We start from the raw sequence: 12,757 nt of genomic DNA, 5'->3' as shown, positions 1-12,757 counted from the left end.
ACAGAGGATTAACTGCAAAGGCACAGAACACAGAGGAGTTCAGAACAAAGGGATTATGAATTCTTTCCTGTCCTTTGTATGCCAGATCTTATGGTTTTGGCATTCAGTCCGATTTGTCTCTCAAGTAATCTAATAGGTATTGTAACCCTGGAAGAAAACCTTTGGAGTTTCTCACTTTGAAGCGGCTAGATGCAAGATCAATTCATATGCCCCCTGGATATTTATAGGTACAAACCTCAAACACCTAAGAAGTATTTATGCAATATAAAAGGGTCAGTTTTAATAAAGACCTAGATTCACTTGCAGTCTTTACTATATCTAGTGTGCATCTTTTAAGAGCAATTCAAGTCAATAATGCAAGATAGAGCACGTTATTATATAAGCTGCTGTGTCTCTTCTACTCCATTTATCCCCTTCTCTGAAATCAGAACGCTTCCTTTCAAACAGACTTTGAAATGCACAATCCTTCTTGCTCTAGAGATATAATGGATGTTTTCTTGTTTCAGGAACTAAGTGACTTTCTTAAAAATACTCACACTGGCAACAGCTGATGAGGTAACATCCTATGCTAGCTATGGGGAACCTACCAACTGCATTCTATTTAACAATCTAATGTCCACAGAATTTAATTTATTAGGTACCATTTTTGGCAGTCTTTACAACTCCAAAGCTTACTGGCTTTTAAACAGCACAATTCTCATTTTTAAAGTCTAAACTCAACGTTAAAAGACTTGTGGTATATTAGCAGAAAAGCTTGCCTTGCTGCTGAAGACCATCTGGTGCCTGAGTTTTCTCAAAAGTTTTCAATTCAGTGTTTGTATCATGCCTAATTCAAACCAAATCCCCCCTCCACAAAAAACAGAGTCTTCTCCCTCCCTCCTTCCACCCTGAAAGAGAAAAAAACATCCGGGCCATATATTGGGAAAGATCCTTATGACTTACATGTATTAGAAAATTTATTACTACAGATGACAATCATTACGATATACAAGTTCTAAGTGATGTTTAAACTGCAGATATTTGGAGCAATAAAAAGCAAGTTTATTTCTGAATTCCAGCATACAAGTTTCAATCCCATGCTGCTTGTGTATTGGAGTAGGGCTTTTTAATGTTTGGGTTTTGTTTTGACTTCCCCCCCCCCCCCCCCCCAAGAGATGGACCACCACACACTGAAAAAGCTGTCCTCCGGCAACAATACAGGAACAGCTCTCCTGAGGACCTAACAAAGCCTGTGTGTTCTCACGTACCAAGAGCCAAGAAATCTACCCATGCTGAAGGTATTCTTCCCTGCTTCAAAAGACAGCATTAATTAAATGCTGGCAAACAGGATCTCTAATAAGTTGCATCCTTCAGGTTGTTTATTTTCTGACACTATAAGCATTTGCACAATAGGATAGTGTTGTCACTGGCTAGAACCTTTACAGTTCCTGAAGTGGCAAGGGCCTGGAAAAAAATGAGAGAATTTTTTTAAAAAAGAATAAAACTTAATGTTTTATTTAGTTTCAAAAACAAACAAAAAATCCATAGTTATTTCCATTTCCCCCCCAACCAAAACAGAGCTACTCAAAGTTGACAAAATTCACTGGCTAAAAAAAGAAAGATCAAAGGCAGTGTCAATATTTAAAAGTGATTTTTTTCTAGTCAGCTACACCAGTTTTATGCCATATGTTCAGTTGAAAGCCAGAAGCTATGACACCTACAGCTGTTCTGCCATTTAACATCTGATGAGCTTGTGTTCTTTTTAACAGAGTTATATTTGGCTTCAGACAGAGCTGTAAAATGATACCTCTCCACCCAATGCACAACCTTACTACACACAACCCTACTCCAACCTTCTCAGAAACTGTCTACTAATCACTTCACGATCATATGGTTGATCTACAGGCTCTTCAAGGCTGGCCATCATCTATAGGAGCCAGTGACGTAAGGTGGCCAGGCTGGGTCAGTAATGGCAGCACCACCGTTTGCCACCTGGTACAAAGACAACATAACCAGTAAGAACAGAGAAATTCTGGATCTTCACAGTTTAGTGGATCACCTTCCACACAGGTGTCTTATAAGGTGGCCTTTCACAGGCTGGCAATAACTGGACTTCAGAGCTCTCCGTTTTTAACTCCAGCATAACTACAAAAGCACCCTTCCACCAAGTCAGTTGAGTTTCAAACTTAATAGATGTCCAAACAGATCAGGACAGATACACCAAACCCCCCAAGTCACACCAAATAAAGTGTCCTATTGTTCTCTCTCTATTCATGGAGATGAAATATTTGTCAACCTTTTTGTGTTACAGTCTAAAGCAATTTCTCTGGCCTAGTGACAAGGGCATTCAAGGGCAGGGAAAAAATTCAAGTTCTGGCCCTGCCCTCAAGTTTGCTTGTGCATTTTACCAAATGAAATTCAGGAGGAGTAAGGATCATCTCCCCCCGTCAGCCGTAACTGTTGTGTTTTGCACTGATCTCAGCCTGTGTCAGACATGCTCCAAGGACACCCACCAATCTGGCTCTTCCACCACTTTATGAATCACCCAGTGGTATAAAGGTGAAGAGACAAGTGTTGAAATGCCTTTTGGCGTTTATATGGTTAGAAACATATTTGCAAATTTTAGGTGTCTGCCCTGCAAACACTCAGCTTAAACATACTTTACAAGCTTGAATGCTTTCTTACGGCTGAGCCTGTCTCCTGGCCCACTGCTGAGAGCAAATTTTAGGCCCAGATTGCCGGAAAGCACAACAGACCTTGCTAAATAAAGAACAAAATATTGAAAAAGCAAATAAAATGTACTAACAATCTGGTGGCAATTTCTTTAAATCACATAACTGATGGCAGGATTGTATTTGTAGTAATGAGGACATAAGAAAGGAAGCTTGCAGGTAGAAGTAATACCTTCTATTATAGAACAACTAGAATAATTGGAAAGATTAAGTACATGTCTGGTCTTTCAAGACCCTTCTTGGACACCCAAGTTCCCCCCACTCTACTAACGTGGGATATAAAAGACCCTATCTCTGTCTGCTAGATTTGCTTTATTCATAAGGCACCTTGGTTAACTGAAGAACGGCACCTAAATGTCCCAAGACACATTTCATTGCAACTAGAGTACTATTACAAGCGGAATAAAACCTAACCTTAGTTTTTATTCCTAAAGGCACTTTTTAACTGTTGCCAAATCTGTGTATGACATGCTTGTAACAACTGGCAATACAGGTTAAACTGCACTTTACAGAGGGATTAGGTACAGGGCCAACAAAGAATTTGTTCTCTGGAAGTAACACTTCAGGTGCTGAAAGACTGACATATAGCTTAACTACATACAGTCTGTCCTCAGGGACAGCCAGCACTAGTTTTCTGGCTGATTAACATTTTAAGCCCCCGCCCCCCCCCTCCCCCCCAGTATAAGAGGTAGCTTTAACTTCTCAGGCAAATTTGTAAATAAAAAACACACAACCAAAAAAACCAACAACCTTCTTCTGCAGTAATAATTCTCAAATTTGGGCATTTATTTGTTGTTCCCATCACAATAAAAGCATTAAAAGCAAAGATGAATAGGAAGGCAGGGAGCATATGCAGCATTTATCCTGAAGTTGTATTTTCTTATCCCTTTTGCTAGGGCAAGTCCTTGTTTTAGAAGCCTGCATAATTTAAGCCTGAATTATTTAGGCAATTAACAGGTGGTGTCTGTGTGGTGGTAACACTTTCTCCCTCATCACAAATCAGTATCTACAAAAACAGACTCCAGGAGTCTGCAGACTTTTCTGGCTAGAATAAGAGAAGACAGACCCCTCCTGAACAGTTAAATTTGTGCTTTACTGAAATAAAATAGGACTTTATCATTAAACAGCAAGGCTCAGACCTTTCTGAACAAGTGAGGCTATTCTTAAAAAGCAATCAGATGTTATATAGTGCTCCAAAGAATATCTGTTAACATATGTTTATACAGTTGTTATACTGACATTCTGAAACAGAATTCTCTCTAATTTTAGATTCAGTATAAACAGCCAAGAAATGCTCTGTCTATCACCAACTTCATCTTACTGAACATATACTTACAGAGAGCATTTACGTCAGATTACATGGGGCATAAGTCAACAGACTTCTGTTTGTGAAACAGCAACTACTACTCCTGGCCTTTGCTCTATTCCACCATTTTTCATTTATTAAGCTTCAGCGTGCTTCTTGTAATTGCTGAGTGACCCAATAATATTCCACTGAAAGAATTTATGAGACCACATTAGAAATTCTTGGCCATTCAATCTTTTCAGGTTTCCTGTACAATCTTGTTGCATAGTTTTTAAATTTAATTTAGTGTGGGTTCAAAAAACAGTGAAACATGCTTCTTCCCACACAAGTTTCTACAATGGAGAACTACAGCATTAAAACATGAATTCAGGTGCATGATTCGTTTCACAACAGAATTCAACTTGGGGGGGGGGGGTGGGGGGAAGTTTTCTTCACCCTTGTGACTCCTCTTCCCCCACAGCACGCAACACCTACAACGCTCCTCACATCAACTGGCACAGAAGATGCAGTGCATTCTCTCCTCTACAGTAAAGGAGATCAGAATCTTCCACCATGGCAGTTCTGGAGCTGATGCTTCCGCTGACTGTGGGAATCCTGTTGGTTGCTGTCTATGCCTAAGAAAAAATACCTCTTTATACTGCAATTTGTATCTCTATTTTGTACAGAGAAGACTAAACATCAGAGCAAATTTTCAAGTTAAACAAGTCGCCCTCTACACAAAAGTCAACCTTCAGGGAACTTGAGGTCCATGACAACCTCCTACAGTTTTCTTCACTTTGCTTTGGTCTAAAGACATTACAATTAAATGTTGTGTACGTCTGATACATTAAGCTCATACTGATGAAGTTACAGATAAAACCATTCCCCCTTACTTGTACATTTTCCCTGCCTATCATGGAAGTCAGGATCTCTCTCATTTCAGATGCATACGAAGATTTTATTGCAGAAAGCAAGCAATTTCACTGAGATATTTTAATAACATTAGTATATATGCCATCAGTTTGAGGAGCGTAGAAAGAATCTAGACGCAAAGCAGCTCTTTTGTCTGGGGCACAATGAACTATCAGTTGTCCCATTCCATCTTATTCCAATCCCATACCTGTTCCTTCGGAGACAATTAAATTGCATTGCTGCCAATAGCAGTCACAGCAAAAGAAGTGGAAACAAGGCAAGAACTGGGGCAATGACCAGCAAGAGAACAGGAAACCCAGGAGTAAGAACTGCAACCCTATCAACTGGGAAGGTGGCTCAATGATGAGCACTATAAAAGTAAACTATTAGACTTTACTGCCTATGAACACTGTCATTTGATCATTAAATTCTTGGACGTACCAAGTGCAGACAGCTCAGCCCTACTAATGCAGTGTCCAAACAACTGCACAAAGAATTGCTCATGGTCAAGTTCAAGGCCTAATATGAACCATCTTCAACTGGACAAATATTTAAACATGTAAGTGGGTTATTAATCATTACACCTTGAGAGACTGTCATCCTTAATAATCCCAAAGTGCTTTCTAATTTATGGCACAGAACTTCAGCCACCATGAGGCTCCTGGGTGGCAGCCAACTGTTGCTCACCACCCTACACTGCGTGGATAGGAAATGCTGGCCTCTGATACTGCAGTAAATCCCTGGGAGGCTTTTGATGCCTTCACGAGGGAACGTTTTAGTTCATCCCAAGGACTCAGACATAAGAGACAGAGTATGTTTTGCTCAAAGAGAGGAACTAGACTCTATATACTCTGTGGAATTTTGAGCCTCTTAGCAGCTAGTGTTTCATACTTGACTAACTCGTCCCACAGACAAACCATCACAATCAGATTATGTTTCCTAAGGTACCCAAGAGACCAAACTCTTGTCATCAACTCTATTTACAAAATCTAAAAAACATATACAAGGCAATACATCAAATAGGAAATCAAATATGATGTAAAAGGAAGAAACTAAGAGCTTCACCTTGAGAAAGTATATAACCTATGACTGTTCACTCTATACAGATTCATATGGAATGAGGCCAATATAAGTGCTTTCTTTGCCAGTCAAATGCTTTAGCTTGTATCCCCTCTCCTTAGAACAGACACGTACCCTGCACAGATCCTCTTCTTGGCCATATCTCCAGTTTTTCAGATCTGTGTGTATCTCCATCAGTCAGAGACTTCGGAAAGAAAAGTGAGATTGAGCAAAGCAGCTGGAGCACGCATAAGGGGATTGCTGCAAAATCACCATGGAACTTTTTTCCTGCATATACTGCTCCATAAATTAAATTAATCAATAGATAAAAAACCCCAAACCTCTGTTAATGACTAAATTTCTAGGTACTGTGAAACACAGTAACAACTATAATTGTGTAATAAGAAATTGATTTTTACATTTAAAATTTTATAAACTATAAATCTGTAATAATTTATAATTTTCCCAAATTACTTTGTACAAGACCTAAACCCAACCTCCACATTGCATTTGTTCCATACTACAAACATCTTTTTGTATTTGATTTTAAAATTAATAGCAGCATTTAACCTCTTCAAAGGTCAATATTCCTCCTCGCCCATGAGTTACCTTCTTCTGAAATACACATGTATCAACCATTGCTGGAAAAGAATTCAAGAACTAGGTGAAGAACTCCTACGTAAGACAAAATTCCTACATACTGCAGCAGACAAGAAGCGTTAGTGCTCTCTACTTTGTTTCAAGGCTAGCAAAAAACAATTGGGAAAAAGTTGAGCTGTTGTGAGATACCTATAAAAAAAAGAAGTAGGTCAAACTTTTAAGTTTGACCTACTCATCTTCTTTGCTTTGGCAAAAGCACAAATGGAGTTTACATAATGCTGCTGACATGTAAGTGCTGACTGGAAACTAAACAATACAAATGTTTTTAATAAGCCTCCATCATTAACAGGATTCTTTTTTTTTATTTCAGATAGTTTTAAATCTTTGTTTTGCAACACATGCTATTGAATCTTTACTTTTAAGACTCATATATTTAAGTCATTCTTTTGTTAATCTCAGTGTCATACTGCGGCAACAAATGTAATACATATGCCTAAGATCAGCTCTAAGCTGATTTACAAAATCATCACTATTAGTGAAACTCAGAGAGTTCCTGAAGCCACAAAGCTGAAGCCTCAGCAAGGCACCCCTCCCAGTTTATACCATCTATAAAGCAAATTTACAACTAAATTCTTCTTGAGTAAAGCACAAGACAGAAAACAAATCTGTATCTGCACATACTGAATATAATTTTGCTCTACAGTGACTGTACATACTGCTGTGAAGTAAATACTTTAAAGAAAAAAGTTATTCCAAATACCTGAAACTCAAGTACCTTAGCAAAAACAACTACTATCAGAAAAGATGAATGTAATACCTGGTATTCTTAGATTTTTTTTTCCTGTTTGTGATAGGAAAGAAAAGTTTAAACAAAAATTCAGTTAAAGCTTTGCTGCTAACACTAACAGAATTTCTGCGCTGAAGTACCACCTCTGTTTTACAGAGGAAGAAACTGAGGTACTACCACAATAACTTTCCAACATCCACAGTCAGTCACGCCAGATGCTAGATTTGAAAGGTAAATACAAGTTACTGGCTCCCAGATCTGTCCTCTATAATCAGGTACTTCTTACCTAATTCTTTAACACTAATTAGAGAATGAAGAATTCAACAGGAGTTGGCGGAAGGCAAACTAACAGTTTTGTAGCTCCACACACTAAAGAGAAAACAAAATGGTCACCTAACAGAAGCAGTATTAATTTGTGTTTGTTAAAAAGCAGATGTACAACATCAGTTCCTCTATGGCCAAAAACAATCGGCTCTCTCATCTCTGCTCTGGCAGGCTCAAGTAACCAGGCTGACACAGCTCTCTTTCATGAGATTCTTCCTACACATAAAATAGTTCCATATGTTTCAATGTTGAGTGGTTGAGCAAGCACAAAATTAATTCATTACAACAATGCCTTACTATTAATTTTCCTTGTGCCTGAAGGCCTGGTTGATTACAGAACCCAGGCACAATTCAAACACTCTGCTTGGTAAGAGTTTTACATTCACTTGAAAGACATCTACAGTCATGAAGTGGAATGGAAATGGTAATTTTAAAGATAGCATTGTCTTTGTCAATTTTTTTTTTTTTGTCAATAGCATTGTCTTTGTCAATTTATCCAAGTCCAGGCACACCTATTAATGGGCTACTCTTGTTAAGAGTATTCAGATTATATGGGGTTTAGATTCCTTGGCAGTCCTTACTAGTTCTTATTTGAGTTTTGTATTGTTTTTAAGGCACTGGCAACATCTCTAAGATGCAACTACTGTTAGTGCCTGCATCTTAGCGCAGGTCCTAATTCCCTCATTGTCCAGATCAGTAACACACCACAAAGCACCACCTTTCCCTCCTTGCTCCCACACTTGGGGGCATCTACTAAAAGGAAAGTGTTTTCCTAGAAATTATATTCCAGAATCTAATTTTAACACTCTGATGTTCAGATGGCTTTACAGATTGCTTTTCAGCAGTCGCTTCTTTCTAGAGCATGATAGTACATAACTCTTCTTTCTCTGTATCATCAGTGGAGTGGGTTTTTTGTTTGGGTTTTTTTTTTTTTTAATTTTTTTTGGAGGGGTGGGGGGTTGTATTCTCAGCATGCAATCCAAACAGGTTCATGAAAGGGCAAATAAATTTTCCTGTCACAGTCACCACATCATACAGTACAAAAAACATTAGGAAAGAGTAATTTTGTAGAATTGCTTCCCATCATGTCCCATCATTCTCTACTGAGAAGAACTGGGAGAAGCATACTGTATTTTGAGTATATTGCAAGGTGCTTAGCAAATGATCACCAGAACCCTTTTTCCAACAGTTTTTGAAAAGCCAACTATCCATACATCAAAGAAACAAAACAAAACACTATCTACTTCAGTGAACAGCACAATGATTGCTCTATACCATGAATTCCGCCACAGAGGAGCCCTGTGCATTAACAGTTTCTCAGCATAACCCCTAAAGCCCAGAAGTGGTAATATGCCATACTGATTTTTACATATCACTACTTTTTGAGCAGTCAACTGTATTTAGAATGATAGTGCTAGCTGGAAGTCAAGTTTACACCCTCTTTCAAGTTGCTGATGCTTTATTTAGTTTATTCTATTTGTTCTACTCTATTTAGATATACTGGTTCATTCAGGTACCTTCATGTGGTCTTGAGTTTACTCCATGTATAGTCAATTCTCCTAGTAGAGAAAAATATTTCAGTGGTAATATGTTCTCAAGCTCAGCAGGAGCTGGGAATCACTGCTTGGTTGCATCACCTGTGATAATTCATTAAGCTGATCCCAATAAAGCTCCAACTCCTGTTGCAACTGCAGAGTAAAATTCCTCAAGAAGAGCTATCACATGCAGAGGAGTAATACTGAACAGCAGTAATTAGCCACTTAGTACTATATGACTTATTTCACAGGAGCAGGGAGTTAACTGCCTCAGGAGGAATGGCCTGCTGGTTCTAGCTTGCTCTTCCATACGTCCATAGATACCATCTAATCTGGAATCATATTTCACAAATAAAAAAGCAGCTGAGTATGCAAAATCAAGAACTACACATAATACTTTGGAAGATACATGTAAAGGCAGCATTTGTAAACAAAACAGACAAAATGAGCGGCATGTTGTAGATTTATGATTTACCATCAGACAGTTACTGCACAGCATGGTTACAGAAGGCAGTTTAAATGAAAAATGTAGTTTCTAACGTAAGTGACCTTGATGCTTAGGTCACAGATTCAAGATGGAATTGGAAGCTCTGCTGAACGCTAACATCACCCAAGTCAGCACTGTCGTGCATATGCCGAGTGGCCTGGCCATAACATTATACCGTGTCTCCCGTTGTGATAGATGTATCAACATAAGAAGATGTGATAAATACTTGCTTTAGAAGTCACCCGTCAGAGTTGAGCAGCCTTAAATTCTGACATCTATATTAACTTAATGACTGCTATAAAAAAGGTACACGTTGTTCTGTAAATTGGAATCAAATGAACAATCATGCTACATAGGAAAGGATGACTAAGTCACATAAACAAACTGATAGCTTAGCTTTCTGAAGGAGGATTTTATTTGATTAAATTATCCTCTTGAATTATCTGACCTACCCTAAAAGCTTTTGAAATTTGTCAACGCCCCCCACATGTACAGCTTTTAACATGTCTAATTTCAACTGTTCATACTACTCATACCCTTCTCCCTACAAAAGGGTTGAGCTGAAGTTAGAGCAACTTCTATCCCCCCTACTGAAGACAAAATACCAAAATCATTAAAGACCCTCCCACACAAAAAAGGAACATATAGAGACAAAACTATCAGCTTTTATAGTTCATCACAAAAGCAATGTAGAGATACAGGAACAAAATTCATTACTACTGAAATCAGTGGGAGCTTAGGCATTGGCTTAAATTAAAGCCAACTCTGTCCCTATTTCTCACATAGAATACTAGTTTGATAAGAAAAGGATGTCAGTGCAAGAATACTGAGAAGCCGCTGGTCTCCAGATTGGAGTTATCAGTATTCTGTACTCGCACAGCATGAATAACAAAACCTCACTGAGAACTCTCTGAAAGAAAAATCCATTTGAATTCCATCTTTCCTTTATAATCTTGAAGGTGCATGAAATACGTGAAACCAAGTTAATGAACAAGTCTTACAAAACTACACAAAGAAAAAGCACCCAATGGAGACTTGGACCCATGTCCACAAAAGTGTAGTTCCTCTGACCTAAAGACAGATAAGCATCTGAAACCTTCAATGATTTCAGTTGAAATCCTTTGCTCTTAATTACAGTGCTAGAGAGGAATTTTTATAGCCAACATTTTTCAAATTACTAAAACTTACCTTTAAGAGCAAGACTTAGGAGACTAATCAGCCCTCCCCCTATATCAATTTCCTCAGAACATAAGCTCCTTTTAAACAACAACAAAAAAAATTAAAACAACCTAGATTTTTCAGAAAAGCATTAAAGCCACTGATTTATTTTGCTATCCAATGTAGCAGAAAATCATCGTTATGTCAGGACTAAGATGTACATATTGTTTAGCATTCAAATCAGAACAGATTTCATTTTTTTTCCCTGAAACGTAAACCCAGGTTCCCAACCTTAATGGCTGTAAACAGCTCTGAATGAGCCAATGCAGTGCTGCCTTCCCAGGTTTGCCAAGACCTCTGCTCTATGTAATTCTCAAACAGCTGCAGTGTTGAGAAAAGCAGGCTGTTCCACGCTGCCTTTCAGAACCCCAAGGACAGCAGCCAAGCAGAGAAACAGTATTACTCCCCTTTCTCCTTGGTACTAGGCTGACTTGTAGAAGCAGAATCTAGAAAAATTCCCACAGATGACCCTAAAAACACAAGAGGTAAAGCAAAGAAGTGTTTTCTTTCACCAAACAGGTTCTTTCACCAGCTGAGAGCAGGATGCTTCAAAAAACCCTACTTCTTAGTGGCACATACGGAAGTTGGATGGCTTGAATGTGGTCCAAGTACGGTCGTCTGCTGAGAGTGCCTGAACCTCACTAGCAGCCGGGACAGGATTTAGCATCAGGGCTGTGTCCTCCCGTGCCATGCTTCTCCACTGCAGTCTCCGGGTAATGAATGGCACTCATAAAAGCATTTATCTCACAATGCAATACTACAGTGTTTGCTACAGGAAGTGCTTGATTCAACGGGCATCCTCACACTTCCTTTCTTTACAGTCTGAGTAAAAGGCTCGTTTTAGGTGTAAGGTATGACAAATATAAGTTTATATTGCTTTTAACCAGAAGTCTGATAGAGTCTATCGAATCCTCTATCAATACAAATCAACAAAAGAGTCATTAAGGAAGGATGACAGTTAGCTCTCCTTTATGATTTTATCAAATAATTTGGCTTCAAAATAGGGAAAAAAAAAAAAAAGGCTTAGGTCTGTCAAAACATTATTTGACTAGTGAAGTCCTTTAAAAAAATCCATACAGATTTCATGCTTGCCAGCCTAATTAAAATTAAAACTGTTATTTGCACCTCTAAAAGGAGTACAGGACAGAAATGTCAGATGATTCTTAAATAATCATCCATCAAGTAACTACGAATTAATGATTTCTAGGTGTAATATTTCAGGAAAAAAACCCTGTATTATAAAGAGCTATTAAACAGCCTTCTTTAATGCAGAATGTAATGGAGCATGCTTAGATCCCACAAGACCTTTCTTTCCACCAGTAATTTCTTCAGAATAGTTTTTGTTATCTCATTTCTATACAGGCAGAGAGAATCCAGTATCTTGCACATTGCATAGGATCTGTTAACATGATCTAAGAAAGCCATACTTAAACATTTAAAATGAAGATTATTTTATTTGACTTCAAGCTGCTGAAGAAGGGCTCATTACTGCAGCACTGCTACTAGATGGAATTGTAAGAAGAAAGAAGCAACTCTTTTTATATAGCCATAGGCAGCAAGATCATCACAAATAGCTACAGGAGGAACAGTGAAGTCATCTAGGGAGTTCCTGAATGCTGCACTTTGGGAAAGGACTTGTCCCTCTCCTCTGGACTGTGCAGGAAAGACCAGGTTCTAGACCACATAACTAGAAGCAATTTGAAGAAACCATAAGCATAAGCCTGGTCAAAGGAAATGCCCAGTCATCAATCCCTAATATCCAACATTTTTGATACTCTGCCTCATCAGAATAAAGAAAATATGACTCCGTTTCAACCAGTTCAACCCACTTACACGCGA

At 38.4% G+C, this 12,757-nt stretch overlaps 1 protein-coding gene across 1 annotated transcript in view; it reads right to left on the bottom strand.

Annotated features, from left to right (window-relative positions):
• MOSMO (modulator of smoothened) overlaps positions 1–12,757 on the bottom strand; it is a 33,107-nt gene that overhangs the window by 18,995 nt on the left and 1,355 nt on the right. The window lies entirely within an intron of this gene.

This window comes from Falco biarmicus, chromosome 4 (genome assembly GCF_023638135.1).
Source record: "Falco biarmicus isolate bFalBia1 chromosome 4, bFalBia1.pri, whole genome shotgun sequence".
Classification (NCBI taxonomy): Eukaryota; Metazoa; Chordata; class Aves; order Falconiformes; family Falconidae; genus Falco; species Falco biarmicus.
This window is presented reverse-complemented; position numbering and strand designations above follow the sequence as displayed.